Source organism: Cibotium barometz, chromosome 30, assembly GCF_041138505.1.
Source record: "Cibotium barometz isolate CiBa-2024 chromosome 30, ASM4113850v1, whole genome shotgun sequence".
NCBI classification, from domain to species: Eukaryota; Viridiplantae; Streptophyta; class Polypodiopsida; order Cyatheales; family Cibotiaceae; genus Cibotium; species Cibotium barometz.
Genome location: NC_141075.1, coordinates 18656653 through 18669388, shown reverse-complemented (window position 1 = coordinate 18669388; position 12736 = coordinate 18656653). Strand labels below are relative to the sequence as shown.

General features: G+C 41.0%; 1 long non-coding RNA gene across 1 annotated transcript in view; it reads left to right on the top strand.

Annotated features, from left to right (window-relative positions):
• Nucleotides 1–12328, top strand: part of LOC147621234 (uncharacterized) — a 49385-nt gene extending 37057 nt beyond the window's left edge. Inside the window, exon 3 of the long non-coding RNA XR_015269881.1 lies at nucleotides 12045–12328. This is a non-coding gene — a long non-coding RNA (uncharacterized LOC147621234). The remainder of the gene's footprint in view (nucleotides 1–12044) is intronic.
• The last annotated feature ends 408 nt before the right edge of the window (nucleotides 12329–12736 follow it).

The following is a 12736-nucleotide window of genomic DNA, read 5'->3' as shown; positions in this document are numbered from 1 at the left end:
GTGTAGAGGATGAGACACATCATAGACTTCAATCCCCCTCCAAATATCCTCAAGCTCATCTATGAGGGGTGCAAGGTACACATTTATGTTCTTCATCTTATGCTTTCTTGATACTAGAAGGGCAAGCAAGAGATGCCCCTTCTTGATTGCCAACCATGGGAGGAGATTGTAGTTGACCATGTTTGAACTCAATCCACTTTACCTCCACATGTTATTTCGGTGAAGCCATTGGGATCCTCATCTTGCCATCACATGTAATGCTGGTGAATCCATTAGGATCCTCATCTTGCCATCACTTGAGAAATTTATTGCATGCCATTGTACCTCCACATGTAATGTCGGTGAATCGATTGGGATCCTCATCTTTCCACTTTACCTCCAAATGTAATGCTTGAACTCAGGCCACTTTACCTCCACATGTAATGTCGATGAATCCATTAGGATCCTTATCTTGCCATCACTTGAGCAATTTGTTGCATGCCATGTCATCATCTCTGATATGAATAAACATCTAGACATGTGTTGGATTCTAGGGATAAAAAGCACTTCAATACCTTATGAGGCTCTTTCTCACCTTGCAAGTCACTTATATACCATGGCTCTCCACACAATTGAGGACATTGTGTGGAATTATCATAAATGCCTCTATATAAGATACAATCATTTGTACATGCTCAATCCTCTTGTAATCCATACCAAGCTTAGATAGTACCATGCGAGCATCACTAGACTTGTCTCGCACAAGTGGTTGCCTTGTGGAAGCATAGTGTTAAGGAGCTTGAGGGGGATATTGACACTAACATTACTCCATCCATACCTCGGTTGAAAGTTAAGAAACTCCAAGGTGGCTCGAAGCTTTGAGTAGGAGAAAACGTCATAGTGATGTTAGTGTCAATAGCCTCCTCATGCTTCTCAAGGCTATTCCACAAGGGGCAACCACTTGTCTTGGGTAAGTGGTTTTGTTGTGGAAGAATAGCCTTGAGGAGCTTAAGGAGGCTATTGACACTAACATCACTCCATCCATACCTTGCTTGCAAGTTGAGAAACTCCAAGGTGGCTCAAAGCTTTGAGTAGGAGCAACCATCATACAATGGGGTGGTTGCCTCTTTCCTCAACACATCCTCCTCTTTTGTACATGGACCAAATTCTTAGCCCCTCTCAACCTCTATTTGAAATTAGTTGTCCACCATCTCATGCATGAAAACTTATTCTTCATCCTCATGAGGTAAGTGAGAATATGGGTCCTCATTGATGGTCAATCTAGAATGCTGCTCCTCCATATGTGCCACTCATTGCCGTGTATGCGTGCAGCCAACCAAATGCACCGTGGAAGGATTATGCATTATCCTCCTTCTCTTATCCTCTTCATCCGGGGGCAATCCTCATTCTTCCTCTATGGCTGGGTGAGCAGAGGCCGTCCCCTCCTGTGGTAACGCCCGTAGTGGTGTTATGGGTATCTAACACTGGTATCAGAGTGTGAGTTTTGATTGGGTCAGGGTCCGTGCGTGACCGGGGGACCGGAGCCCACTCAATGGTTTTCAACCATTCAAAACTCTTATCCTTATCCACACAATGGACTGTGTGGAGGGAGGCGACCAGAATTGAAAGGAAGAATTCTCTCTCTCTCTCTCTCTCTCTCTCTCTCTCTCTCTCTCTCTCTCTCTCTCTCTCTCTCTCTCTCCATCGCGCACACACCAAATCGCTTTGTTGCAGGCACTTTTCTCTTGGATCGGAGCATCCCGGAGTAGCGACGCTTGTAGAGGCTCGCAACGCAACACAAATCGACAGTCGACGATAGTCGCAGGCGACCGTAAGGGGGGTGACTATTCTCTCTCCACCACTGCTCATTTTATTAGCGTGTTTTTTTTGTAATTTTCGAGTTCTCCCATTGTCTTTTGTGCAAGAATTAAAGATGTATGCTAGGCGTAGTGTGTCCCCACTGCCTTCTACTTCTCTAGGGTTTTCAGGTCTCTTGTCCTCGGTCGCGGGTTTGACCTCGACCGAATTGTCAGGCCATATACGCCCGACCGTTGTCTGGTCCGGAGTGCGCTCGTCGATCACGCTTGATCCGCCAGCGCCCTCCTCGTCTGTTGACCCCGCCTTAGGAACCAGAGAGCCCGCAGCAGCGCGGCGGCCGCAATAGCAGATGACCCCTTTCTGGCCGATGAGCCAGATGACATGAACACCGACGTCGCCGAGGGGACCGAGGAGGACCTCTTGGAATATGACGACGATGATTATAACCTATTGGACCCTGCTGCTGACGTCCTAACAGAGACGGAGCTCTCTAGTGGACTTTTTAAATATCTTAATGCAAAACTGAACAATATGGGTAAAGTCCAGGCTGACTTAGTCACGATGCTACAGAGCATCTCCACATGGTTAGATGCACTGACAGCCGCCTCGGCTAGTACTCTGACTCCTCGTGGTAGCCGAGCTCTTGCGGCAACGGGTGAGCATAGCCTCACCAGTGGTTGCAGGAGTACAGGCTGATGCGCCTGCGGGGCCGTCCGTAGCAACAGCTTCGTTGTTATTAAAAGACTTAAAGCCGCCTAGTTTTAGTGGCGAGAGGAGAAGGAGAGAAACAAGGACTCGATCAACACGTTTCTCAAGATACTTTACAAAAGTAGACCTGAGATCAGGATATCATCAAGTTAGAATTAAAGCAGAAGATATCGAAGACAACATTTAGGACCCGTTTCGGGCATTTTGAGTTTTTGGTTATGCCATTTGGTCTAACCAATGCTCCAGCGACGTTTATGATGCTGATGGATAGCATTTTACATCCATATTTGGGAAAATTCGTAGTAGTTTTCCTAGATGATATTCTTGTGTACAGTAAGACACAGAAAGAATACATAGAGCATTTACGTCTAGTGTTCGAGTTGTTGCGAGAGCACAAACTATTTGCAAAGAAGAGCAAATGTGAGTTTTTTGAAAAAAAATTCACTACCTTGGCCATATTATATCCGTCGATGATACGCAGATGGAGCCATAAAAAGTAGAGGCTATTCTTAAATGGCCAGCGCTGAAGAATCTCGAGGAACTGCAGATTTTTCTTGGCATGTCGGGGTTCTACCGATAGTATGTGAAGGACTACGTGAAGATCGCAGTCCCGTTGATTGACCAGTTATTTACGGTCAAAAACTAAAAACATTAGTTAGGGGGAAGCCCAACAAAAGAGCTTTGATAAGCTCAAGGTGACCATAGCAGCTGCACCTGTTTTGACTATTGTCGATCCAAATGAGCCGTTTGTCTTGGAAACAGATGCTAGTAATGAGGCCATTGGGGCCGTACTTATGCAAAGGGGACGCCCAATTGCATTTGAGAGTAAAAAGTTAGATCGTGCGCAGCGTAACTACTCGGCTTATGAGCGAGAGTTACTAGCGATAGTTCGTGCACTGAAAAAGTGGAGACACTATTTATATGGTGCTACTTTTGAGGTCCGGACGGACCATGAAAGTCTGAAATGGCTTTCAAGTCAAAATGAACTGAAGGGTAGAAAAGCTCGGTGGACAGAGATTCTATAGGAGTTTGACCTTCAGATACGTTACCAGAAAGGTAAGTATAACGTGGTGGTAGATGCACTTAGTCGCATGCCACAGATTAATGAACTTAGTTTCACAGTCTTCAAGAATGATTTCTTGGAGTCACTACTTGGTTTATGTGAGCACGATCCATCTTTTACAGAGGTCTGGCGCGCTGTACGGGTACGCACTTCTTCACAGACGTGACCACCTCCCTCGTTGGCATGGATTGCTAGTCCGGAGAGACTGGCCGAAGGTGCAACGGGAAGGGAAGCGAGAGTCAGTCCGAAGAGACTAGCCGTGTCTTCTGGGTATAGTTTGGAGTCGGAGAGCTCTGACGTAGGCCCTTCATCACCTTTGACTGCCACGGCTTCAAAGGGGAGTGATAAACTTCGTCGGGGGAAGAAATATGCTAATTACTCCATTGACAAACGGGTACTTACTCTACAAGGGTAGAGTATGTGTGCCAACTATTGGTGACTTTCGAGCCCAAATTCTTAAAGAAAGTCATGATAGTCCAACAAGTGTGGGTCATCCCGGGATTCAGAAGACCTATGCACTAGTAAAAAGATAATTTTATTGGCCTAGTTTGTTTAAAGACATCCAAACTTATGTGCTGAAATGCAGTAAGTGCCAGGTCTCAATAAACATGAACGTCTTAAGGTTGGAGGACTACTCCATCCGCTAGAGATTCCTCAGGGAAAATGGGAAAGCATTTCCATGGATTTCATTACCGGTTTACCCAAGACGAGTCGAGGGAATGACTCGGTGTGGGTGGTAGTGGACAGGTTAACTAAAATGGCAAAGTTTATCGCCACGAAGAAAACTGTTAAAACGCCAGAGTTGGCAAAACTCTTTATTGAACATCTCTATAAGCTATATGGCCTGCCCGCAGATATAGTGTCGGATAGAGATAGAAAGTTCAACAGTCATTTTTGGAGGAAAGTCTTCAAAAGGTTGGATACTACTCTGAGTATGAGTATGGCAGATCATCCGGAGTCTGATGGTCAAACTGAAAGAGTTAACCAAATTCTAGAGGATATGTTGCGTGTTCTTATGTTAGTAAGAAGCAATCTAATTGGGAAGAGTACTTGCCCTTATTGGAGTTTGCCTATAACAGCTCCAAACACTCAGCGACGACTGGATTTACACCATTCATGCTAAAGTATGGATTCCAGCCGAGATCTCCGATGGCTACAGGCCTAGAAAAGGAGAAGATTCAATATGTCAAGGATTTCCTTGAAGATATGAATGATATGCTCAGAGCCGCACGTGAGAGCATTCGTAGCGCTCAGGATCGCGCTAAAACTTATGCGGATAAAGGACGTAGAAAGGTGACCTTTGTAGAAGGTGACTTTGTATTCCTTAAGGTTCCTGCGCAATCAGAAACCATGAAAATGGGAAAGTGTGAAAACTTTCTCCGAGATATTGTGGTCCTTTTAAAATCCTTAAGATTGGGGACGTAGCATATAAACTTGAGTTAGTAAACTGAAGAAATCAGTTCACGGGCTAGAGAACGCACTTTCTCCAGAGATTTTGGTGGACTTGATAGAGCCACCAAAGATACCAGATGAACCTGAAAAGATTCTAGAGTATCGTGACAGACAAACCCGACATAAAGTGTACCAAGAGGTACTTGTTAAATGGACAGAAAGGGATGAGGAGGTAGCTACCTGGGAACACCATAGTGCAATTTCCAAGAGATTTTCCTAGTTTGTTTTATTTTATTTCTCAGCGTTCTTTGGATAAAATTTTAAAAAAATGATCACCTGTGGGCCGGCCACCTGTGGGCTGCCTATAGACTGGCCCCCTGCTGGGGCAGGCCATCCGTCAGGGCTGGCCGCCGACTGTGGCTGGCCGCCCGTCTCATCGTGGCGGCTGGCCGTCAGCTATGGCTGTGCCGGTCGTGGCTGGTCGCCCGTCGTCCTGGCTAGCCGCGCCGGCTATGGCTGTGCCTGTGGGGCTGGCCACCAGGTTTCGCCCCCTTAAGAGCTTTCGTCCATTCCTAGCTGGCTGGCCGCTTGGGTGGTCTTTGCCCCCTCTGCACAATGGTTCGTCCGTTTCCAGCTGGTCGGCCGCCTGGGTGGTCTTCGCTTCCCCTCTGCACAACAGCGGTTTACACCAGGTAACTTTAGCTGTTTTCGTGGTCGTCGGGTCATGTTTAGGCTGGCCGCCTGTGGTGGGCTGGCCGCTGCTGGCAGCACCAGGCAGACGTCTGTTTTTCTTTCATAGCCGCACTCACCCGACGCATAGCTCCAGTGGCATCTCTCTCTTCACAGCCACTTGCTCTACACCAGTGCTCCATTGTGCACTTATGAGTTTGTAGTTAGTATTTTGGACACTAGTTAGTGTGTGATTTCTTTCTAAGCCTCTTTTGACTAGTTTACTCTATTGAATATGCAGGACTTAATCTATACCAGCCTCTCTCTCTCTACTCCCCTACTTGGTGTACCACTCACCACAACAAGATCGTCGAAAGGGCCGGTGTCCTCGATCGAGACCCGACACTTGCGTGGTTCCAAACCACCTAGTTATTTCGAAAGGAGACGTGATTAATGCAACTGTGCCCAACACGATAAGCCAATGCTAGTGTGTTGTGCCACTTATCTACCTAAGCTAAGTGATTGCATAGTACAAAGAATGAAAAATTACAGCAATAATCACTGTTTCATCATAGTGAAAGCTTAACACCAAGTACCACGCAATAGCACCCACAGGTCACACACTCTACTCTCTTCTCCCCCCATATAGCTGGATAGTTTCCCTTACTTTCTTTACATCCACTCAGGTAGTACTACCTGTTGGCAAGAATAGTTATAAGGTTGTTACAAGAAAGAAGGTAGTACTACCTGTTGGCAAGAATAGTTACAAGGTTGTTACAAGAAAGAAGATTCCATTCCACAGATGTTGCCCAACGGATATGCTTGGGTCGCAGCCAACGGCTCGATGGCCACCAACACTAGGGTTAGGGTTGAGCTTCATTGAGAAAGGAAAAAGAAAATAAAAACTTGAAAGAGAGGAAAGATAGGGGAAATACTCACAAGAAAGCTTTCATATCGAAAGCTTATTTGCATATAGGAGATGAAGGAATACAGAAGACATACCTTGCTTAAGCTTGAGGAGGATAGGGTAGGAGAGGTAGAAGAGATAGATTAGATATGACTTGCAAAAAAACCCCAAGGTATCAAGCTTAGGTCATTCAAATGATAAAATTGGAGTGATGACAAAAGAAGTTGGATTACGTTTTCCAGTCCATGGAGCTGAGTAGCATTTCATTTTTGACAGTGTAGCAGCGTTTTTTCACTGCTAAAAACACTACTGAGCAGAAAAAAAATGATACTAATAACGTTGTTGAGAAACAAAAAAGCATCGCTCGTCGCCAGCATTAAAATCCCCGACACTCCCCCCTTTCAAAATGCTATTGTGCCCCCAACGTGTTGTAGTGGTTGAAATTCCAAAAACCTGATTCTTGAAGCTCCTACAAATCTGTTAATAGAAATCTAATGCTCAATGGTTTTGGGAAAGGTGGTGAGAAGAAGCTTTTAAGCTTTGTTTTGAGCTTTTAACTCTAAATCTTTCATTCTTTAACCAAAGGGTACGAAGATGTATTTCTTTTTTCTACAAAGCTTTGAGAATTATTTATACTATGCACGGTTGAAAAGCTTGTAGCCTTTGCCAATTCAAGAGTATTTTCGATGCTTTTATAAATTCAACTTAACAAAACTTATTACGAGAGAGGCTTACCTTGCCTAAGTTGGTTAATAATTCTTAAAAAAAATGATTTTCTTTTTCCAAAGAATATCAAAATCTCTTATACGTGGCCTTGCTATGATACCAATGTTACAGGACCTTTACTTCAAGTATTTACGTGATTTTTTCAAACTAACAAAAGCAAGAGAAGCACACCATAATTTATTTCATCACACCATAAAGCATAAGGTAGAAATGCTTAACAAGACCATGAACAAGATATTGGACACAATCTTCCCCCAACGTGTGTGGCTCCTTCTCCCACATACGGTCTTTATGTCATATTCATATTCATATTTTTAGTCAATAATAGCACCTTTTCCACTTTTGGGCTTTTTCTTTACATATAAATAATCTTGTTTAAAATTTTAAAGGTTTATGCATTTGCCTGATAATAAATACAAGTGAACCTACATATACACAACTACTTGTACATACATACACATAGAATAATCTTGTGCACATTCACACACAAAATAATCGTGTACACATATGCACATAAAATAACCTTGTGCATATACGCACATAAACTCTAGTCACATAATAATCTACAAATAATAAATTAAAAGTTAATATAAAATGCCACCCATGGAGAGAGGTTGTAGTTCACCACTAATACAATAGGCCTAGTAGACCATGATGTGGACTTGAAGCCAAATGGGTTAACACCATCCATGCCCAAGCCAAGATATAAGTGATGGGTCTCATTTTTAAACTCTGGCCATTGATGCTCCACATGTTGCCATGCTGGTGAATGAGCCTACAATCCTCATGATGCCATCGATTGAGCAATGGAGTAGCATGCCTGCATGTCATAAGTTTTGCAATCTCCTTACATTTAAACATATGTTGGATGTGAGGAATGCTAAGTAGACCATGATGTGGACTTGAAGACCATCCATGCCCAAGCAAAGATGTAAGTGATGGGGCTCATCTTTAAACTTTGGCCATTGATGCTCCACATGCTGCCATGCCGGGTGAATCAGCCTATAATGCTCATGATGCCATCAATTAAGTGATGAGTAGCATTATGCGATGTCATGAGTTCTGCAATCCCCTTACATTTAAACATGTGTTGGATGCAAGGAATGATAGGGAAGTGTCTCAACACCTTCCGGAAAATTTTGTCTCCTTGCAAATCATCCCTATAATGGCTCTCTCCACATTGTAGACATTGTGTTGCATCTTTATTAACCCCTCTAAATAGCATACAATCATTGGGACATGCGTGTTATTTTGTGTAATTCATACCTAGCATAGAGAGCATTTTACGGCACCCATCTCATAAGTCCAATTATAGATTTTGAGGGGGAAGAATCTTCTTGAGAAGCCTACAACATAACATAAGAAATCATATGTCAAAATATCTACAAGGAGAGTATATAAAACATGAGACATTTTTTATTTAAGACAATAGAATGAGGCAATCTTACCTAAGAAGACTTGTCACACTTGCATCACTCCATCCATAAGTTGTTTGCAAGTTTAATAGCTCCAAGTTTGCTCGAAGTGTGGAGTACGAATATCCCTCATACAAAGGGGTGCTTGCCTCTCTATGCAAGTTTTCCTTCTCTTGTGCTTTCTCTCTGTCATCTATGATCTCTCGTTCAAAGAAGTAATTCACCATGTCTTCCATGATGAGATCCTCTTCCTCCTCCTATGGCAATGGTGGAGGCACTCCATTCATTGGTTGGTGAAGATGAGTCTCAACCATGCTTTCCCTATGAAGCCTTGCCACCTTTTGCAATTTACCCGCCGATGTCATTGAACTGTGTGGCATGTTGTATAACACTCTCCTATGGTCATTGGATATTTAAACAAATTTAAATTAACATTCTAAATTGAAGCTTCACATTAACATTCATGACCAACCTCCATGTTTGTTGGCATCCTCCTTGTAAATCATGATATAAAAATCACCAAGTGTGAGCAACAAAAATATGCACAAAATGAATTAGCTACAAATAGAGAGAGAGAGAGAGAGAAAATAGGAATATTGTATGTGGGAATAGAGCCATTTATGACTGTTAACATAACGTCATTCGTACTTACGGTGAGTTGGAGTGATGTTTTATGTCACAAGTAGCCACCAATAGAGAGAGAGAGAGAGAGAGAGAGAGAGAGAGAGCAAATAAGATTATTTTATGCAGGAATAGAGCCGTTTATAACTATAAACATAACATCATTCGTACTTACGGTGAGTTGGAGTGACGTTTTATGTCACAAAAATAATAATATACATGACGTTTAGCGTTACAAAGATGGGATTTGGAGTGATACTAAATGTCACTTTTGTGACACTAGGAGTGACGTTTAATGTGACTCCCCAAGGGTCACTAAGAGTGACATTTAGTGTCACAGAACGTCACTCCTAGTGTTGTTAAAGTGACATTTAGTGTCACTCCAAGTGTACTTTTGTGACACTAAACACCACTCGACATTATGTCAGAAATTAAACGTCATAAAAAATAACATTTAGGGTGACGTTGAATGATGTGTTTGATGCGTCACTCCTAACGATGCCTATAACTCCCAAGTTTCATGCTTACAAGAGAGACATTTGGAGTGACGCTTAGACCCCTCTTTTCTTGTAGTGAGCTCATTTCTTTTTAAAACCAAAAAACAAAGAACAAAGAAAGCCTTCTAACTCTACCTAAACGGGGTAAGCGCAATGATGGAATTTGATTTTTTTAATAAGTAGAGGTAGGTAAAGGTGATGCAAGGTAGGAAAATAAAAAGGCCACAAAGTGCCACGTGGCTTAAGGAGGAGGGGAAGGGGAAAGGCTGCCACATGGCACTTTTCCCTACTCTCTCTCTCTCTCTCTCTCTCTCTCTCTCTCTCTCTCTCTCTCTCTCTCTCTCTCTCTCTCTCTCTGTGTGTCCTAGTACAAAAAAACAAAGCATTCGCACCCTAGCTTACACATGACTGCACATGGCGGTCTCTTTCCTTGTCCTATCAAGCGACCCGCCTATCCTTTGTGCATAAAAATTGTGATAATATGACTAAAGAGTATTGTTTTCCATTGTGTTATTGAATGTTTTCGAGAGGCATTTATTTAAGATTATGACTTTTTATGTTTTAGATAAATGATGATATATATGAGGTGGACTCAAGAAACCCTGTCCTTCATCGTGGGCCACATATTTCATAGGTTTCACGAGATTATATCAAGATGATAAGTTAAAGAGACTTGGCACAATATGAATCACTATGATATGGGGGAGCCCATGTGGAAAATTTTAACTCGTTTGACCTTGATGACCCCTTCGATGATGGGGTTGGTGTTGTCTGACCATGATCCATATGACATGGACAACATCAAGTTTTGACAAGAAAGATAAAAGAATCAACAGAGATATGAGGAGTTACAAATGGAAGGCACTATACCAGTGTTTAAACATTATTGAAGACTATTAAGACTTTTAGCGAGCTTACTTATTTTGAACTTGCAAGCTCGGCATTGATGGAGAAATAACTCCATATCAACCCTTTTTCAGTATGCAATTGTTATTCTTTAACAATACTTTAATTTCAATTTAAAATAACTTTATATCGGCCCTTTTTCAGTATGTTATTATTTCTTTAACAATACTTTAATTTTATATATGCTCACAGAAAATATTATATAATGCGTACAACACTTGGATCATAGATTTTATCATCAAAACTTTTACCAAAGGATAACATATTACCAAAGTCAAGAAATGAGGCAAAAACTATGTTGTCGAATTTAGGCATGGACTACCAAAATATACATGCTTGCGTTAATGAATAGAGGGGAATATACAAATTATACATATTGTCTGAATTATAATGAACCATGTTACAAATCAGAATATGAGAATGGTAATGTGCCTAGGAAGATCCTTAGACATTTTCCCCTCAAGCCTCGCTTAAAGCATTTTTTGGATGTCCTCATTATCCTAATGCATGGATTGGCATGCAAAGAACCGAATTACATATGGAATCTTGCGTGTTCTTGTTGATTGTGAATTATTCCAACACATTGAAAGACAATGGCCGACCTTTAAAGATGAACCTCAAAACTTGAATCTTGGATTGACACTTGATGAGATTAACCCATTTTCCATGCGATCATTCAAATGATCAACATGGCCTATTGTACTAGTCAACTATAGTATTCCTCCCTTTATGTCAATAAAGATGGAACACTTGATCTTAAGCTTGTTGATTCTAGGTATGAAGCATTATCATTATTCTTTAAAAAATTATATTATATAGAACTTAAAAAAATTCTAATCATCATTTTTTACCTCATACTTAGGAAAGCACTAGGTAGAAAACATAAATGTGTACTTGGCTCCACTAATTGAGGAGCTACAAGAGCTTTGAATAGGTTTTGATATGTTCAAAAGATCGAGGCCCCAGGGACTTCAAAAATTTATTTTACATGGTATATTGACTTGGACAATTCATGATTCTCTTGGTTTTACACTATGTTCAAGTATATCATTGGAAGCTCTCCCTCTATAAGTATATTAAATATATATCACTGGAAGGAATAAATTTTTTATTTATTCCCAAGTGCTTGCAAGATTTCTTTATAATATGAATTTTTTATTTATTCCCAAGTGCTTGCAAGATTTCTTTATAATATAAATTTTTGTTTATGCTCAAGTAATGGAACTTTTTTCTTACGCTCAATTGTCTAGTTTTAAACAATGGCCTCTGATGTTATTAAATAATCCTATAATTTTATTTTTCTTATAAATATGTGATGTTAAATATCACAATGTTCATTGTAGGAAATTGGAGGAGAATCCTTGGGTGAGGATGAGGCGAGCCATGGAGAGAGAGATCGTGATGATCATGAGGGTGATGATGTGGAGTTGAATGGATCTGGCAGAGGCACATCACCAATATAGGATTCTACTACATTTTGTATCTTGCATCATGAATGATACATTTTGTAAATGTATTTATCTCTACTATAATTTGTATCTTGCATCGTGAATGATGCATTTTCTAGATATATTTATCTCTACTTTGTATCTTACATCATCATGATGCATTTTGTAGATGTATTTATCCTCCCTACTATGTATCTTACATCATGATGATGCATTTTGTACACACATTTATCCCAACTTATACATTTGTACTTAACATCACGATGATGCCTTTTCTACACATATTTTTCTCTACTTATAATATATTTTATACTTACATCATGATGATGAATTTTAAAAGTGTGCGCACACACACACACACACACACACACACACACACACATATTGATGATTATTGCAATGTTGAGTCTCTTTTGTATACAAGGTCATTGAATTTTTAAATAAAATTTAATTAACATTCTAAATTGAATCTTGGAATTAACATTCATGACTAACCTCCATGTTCACTAACAACCTCCTTATAAACCACGATACGAAAATCACCAAGTGTGAGCACCAACAAAGATATGCACAAAATGAATTAGCCA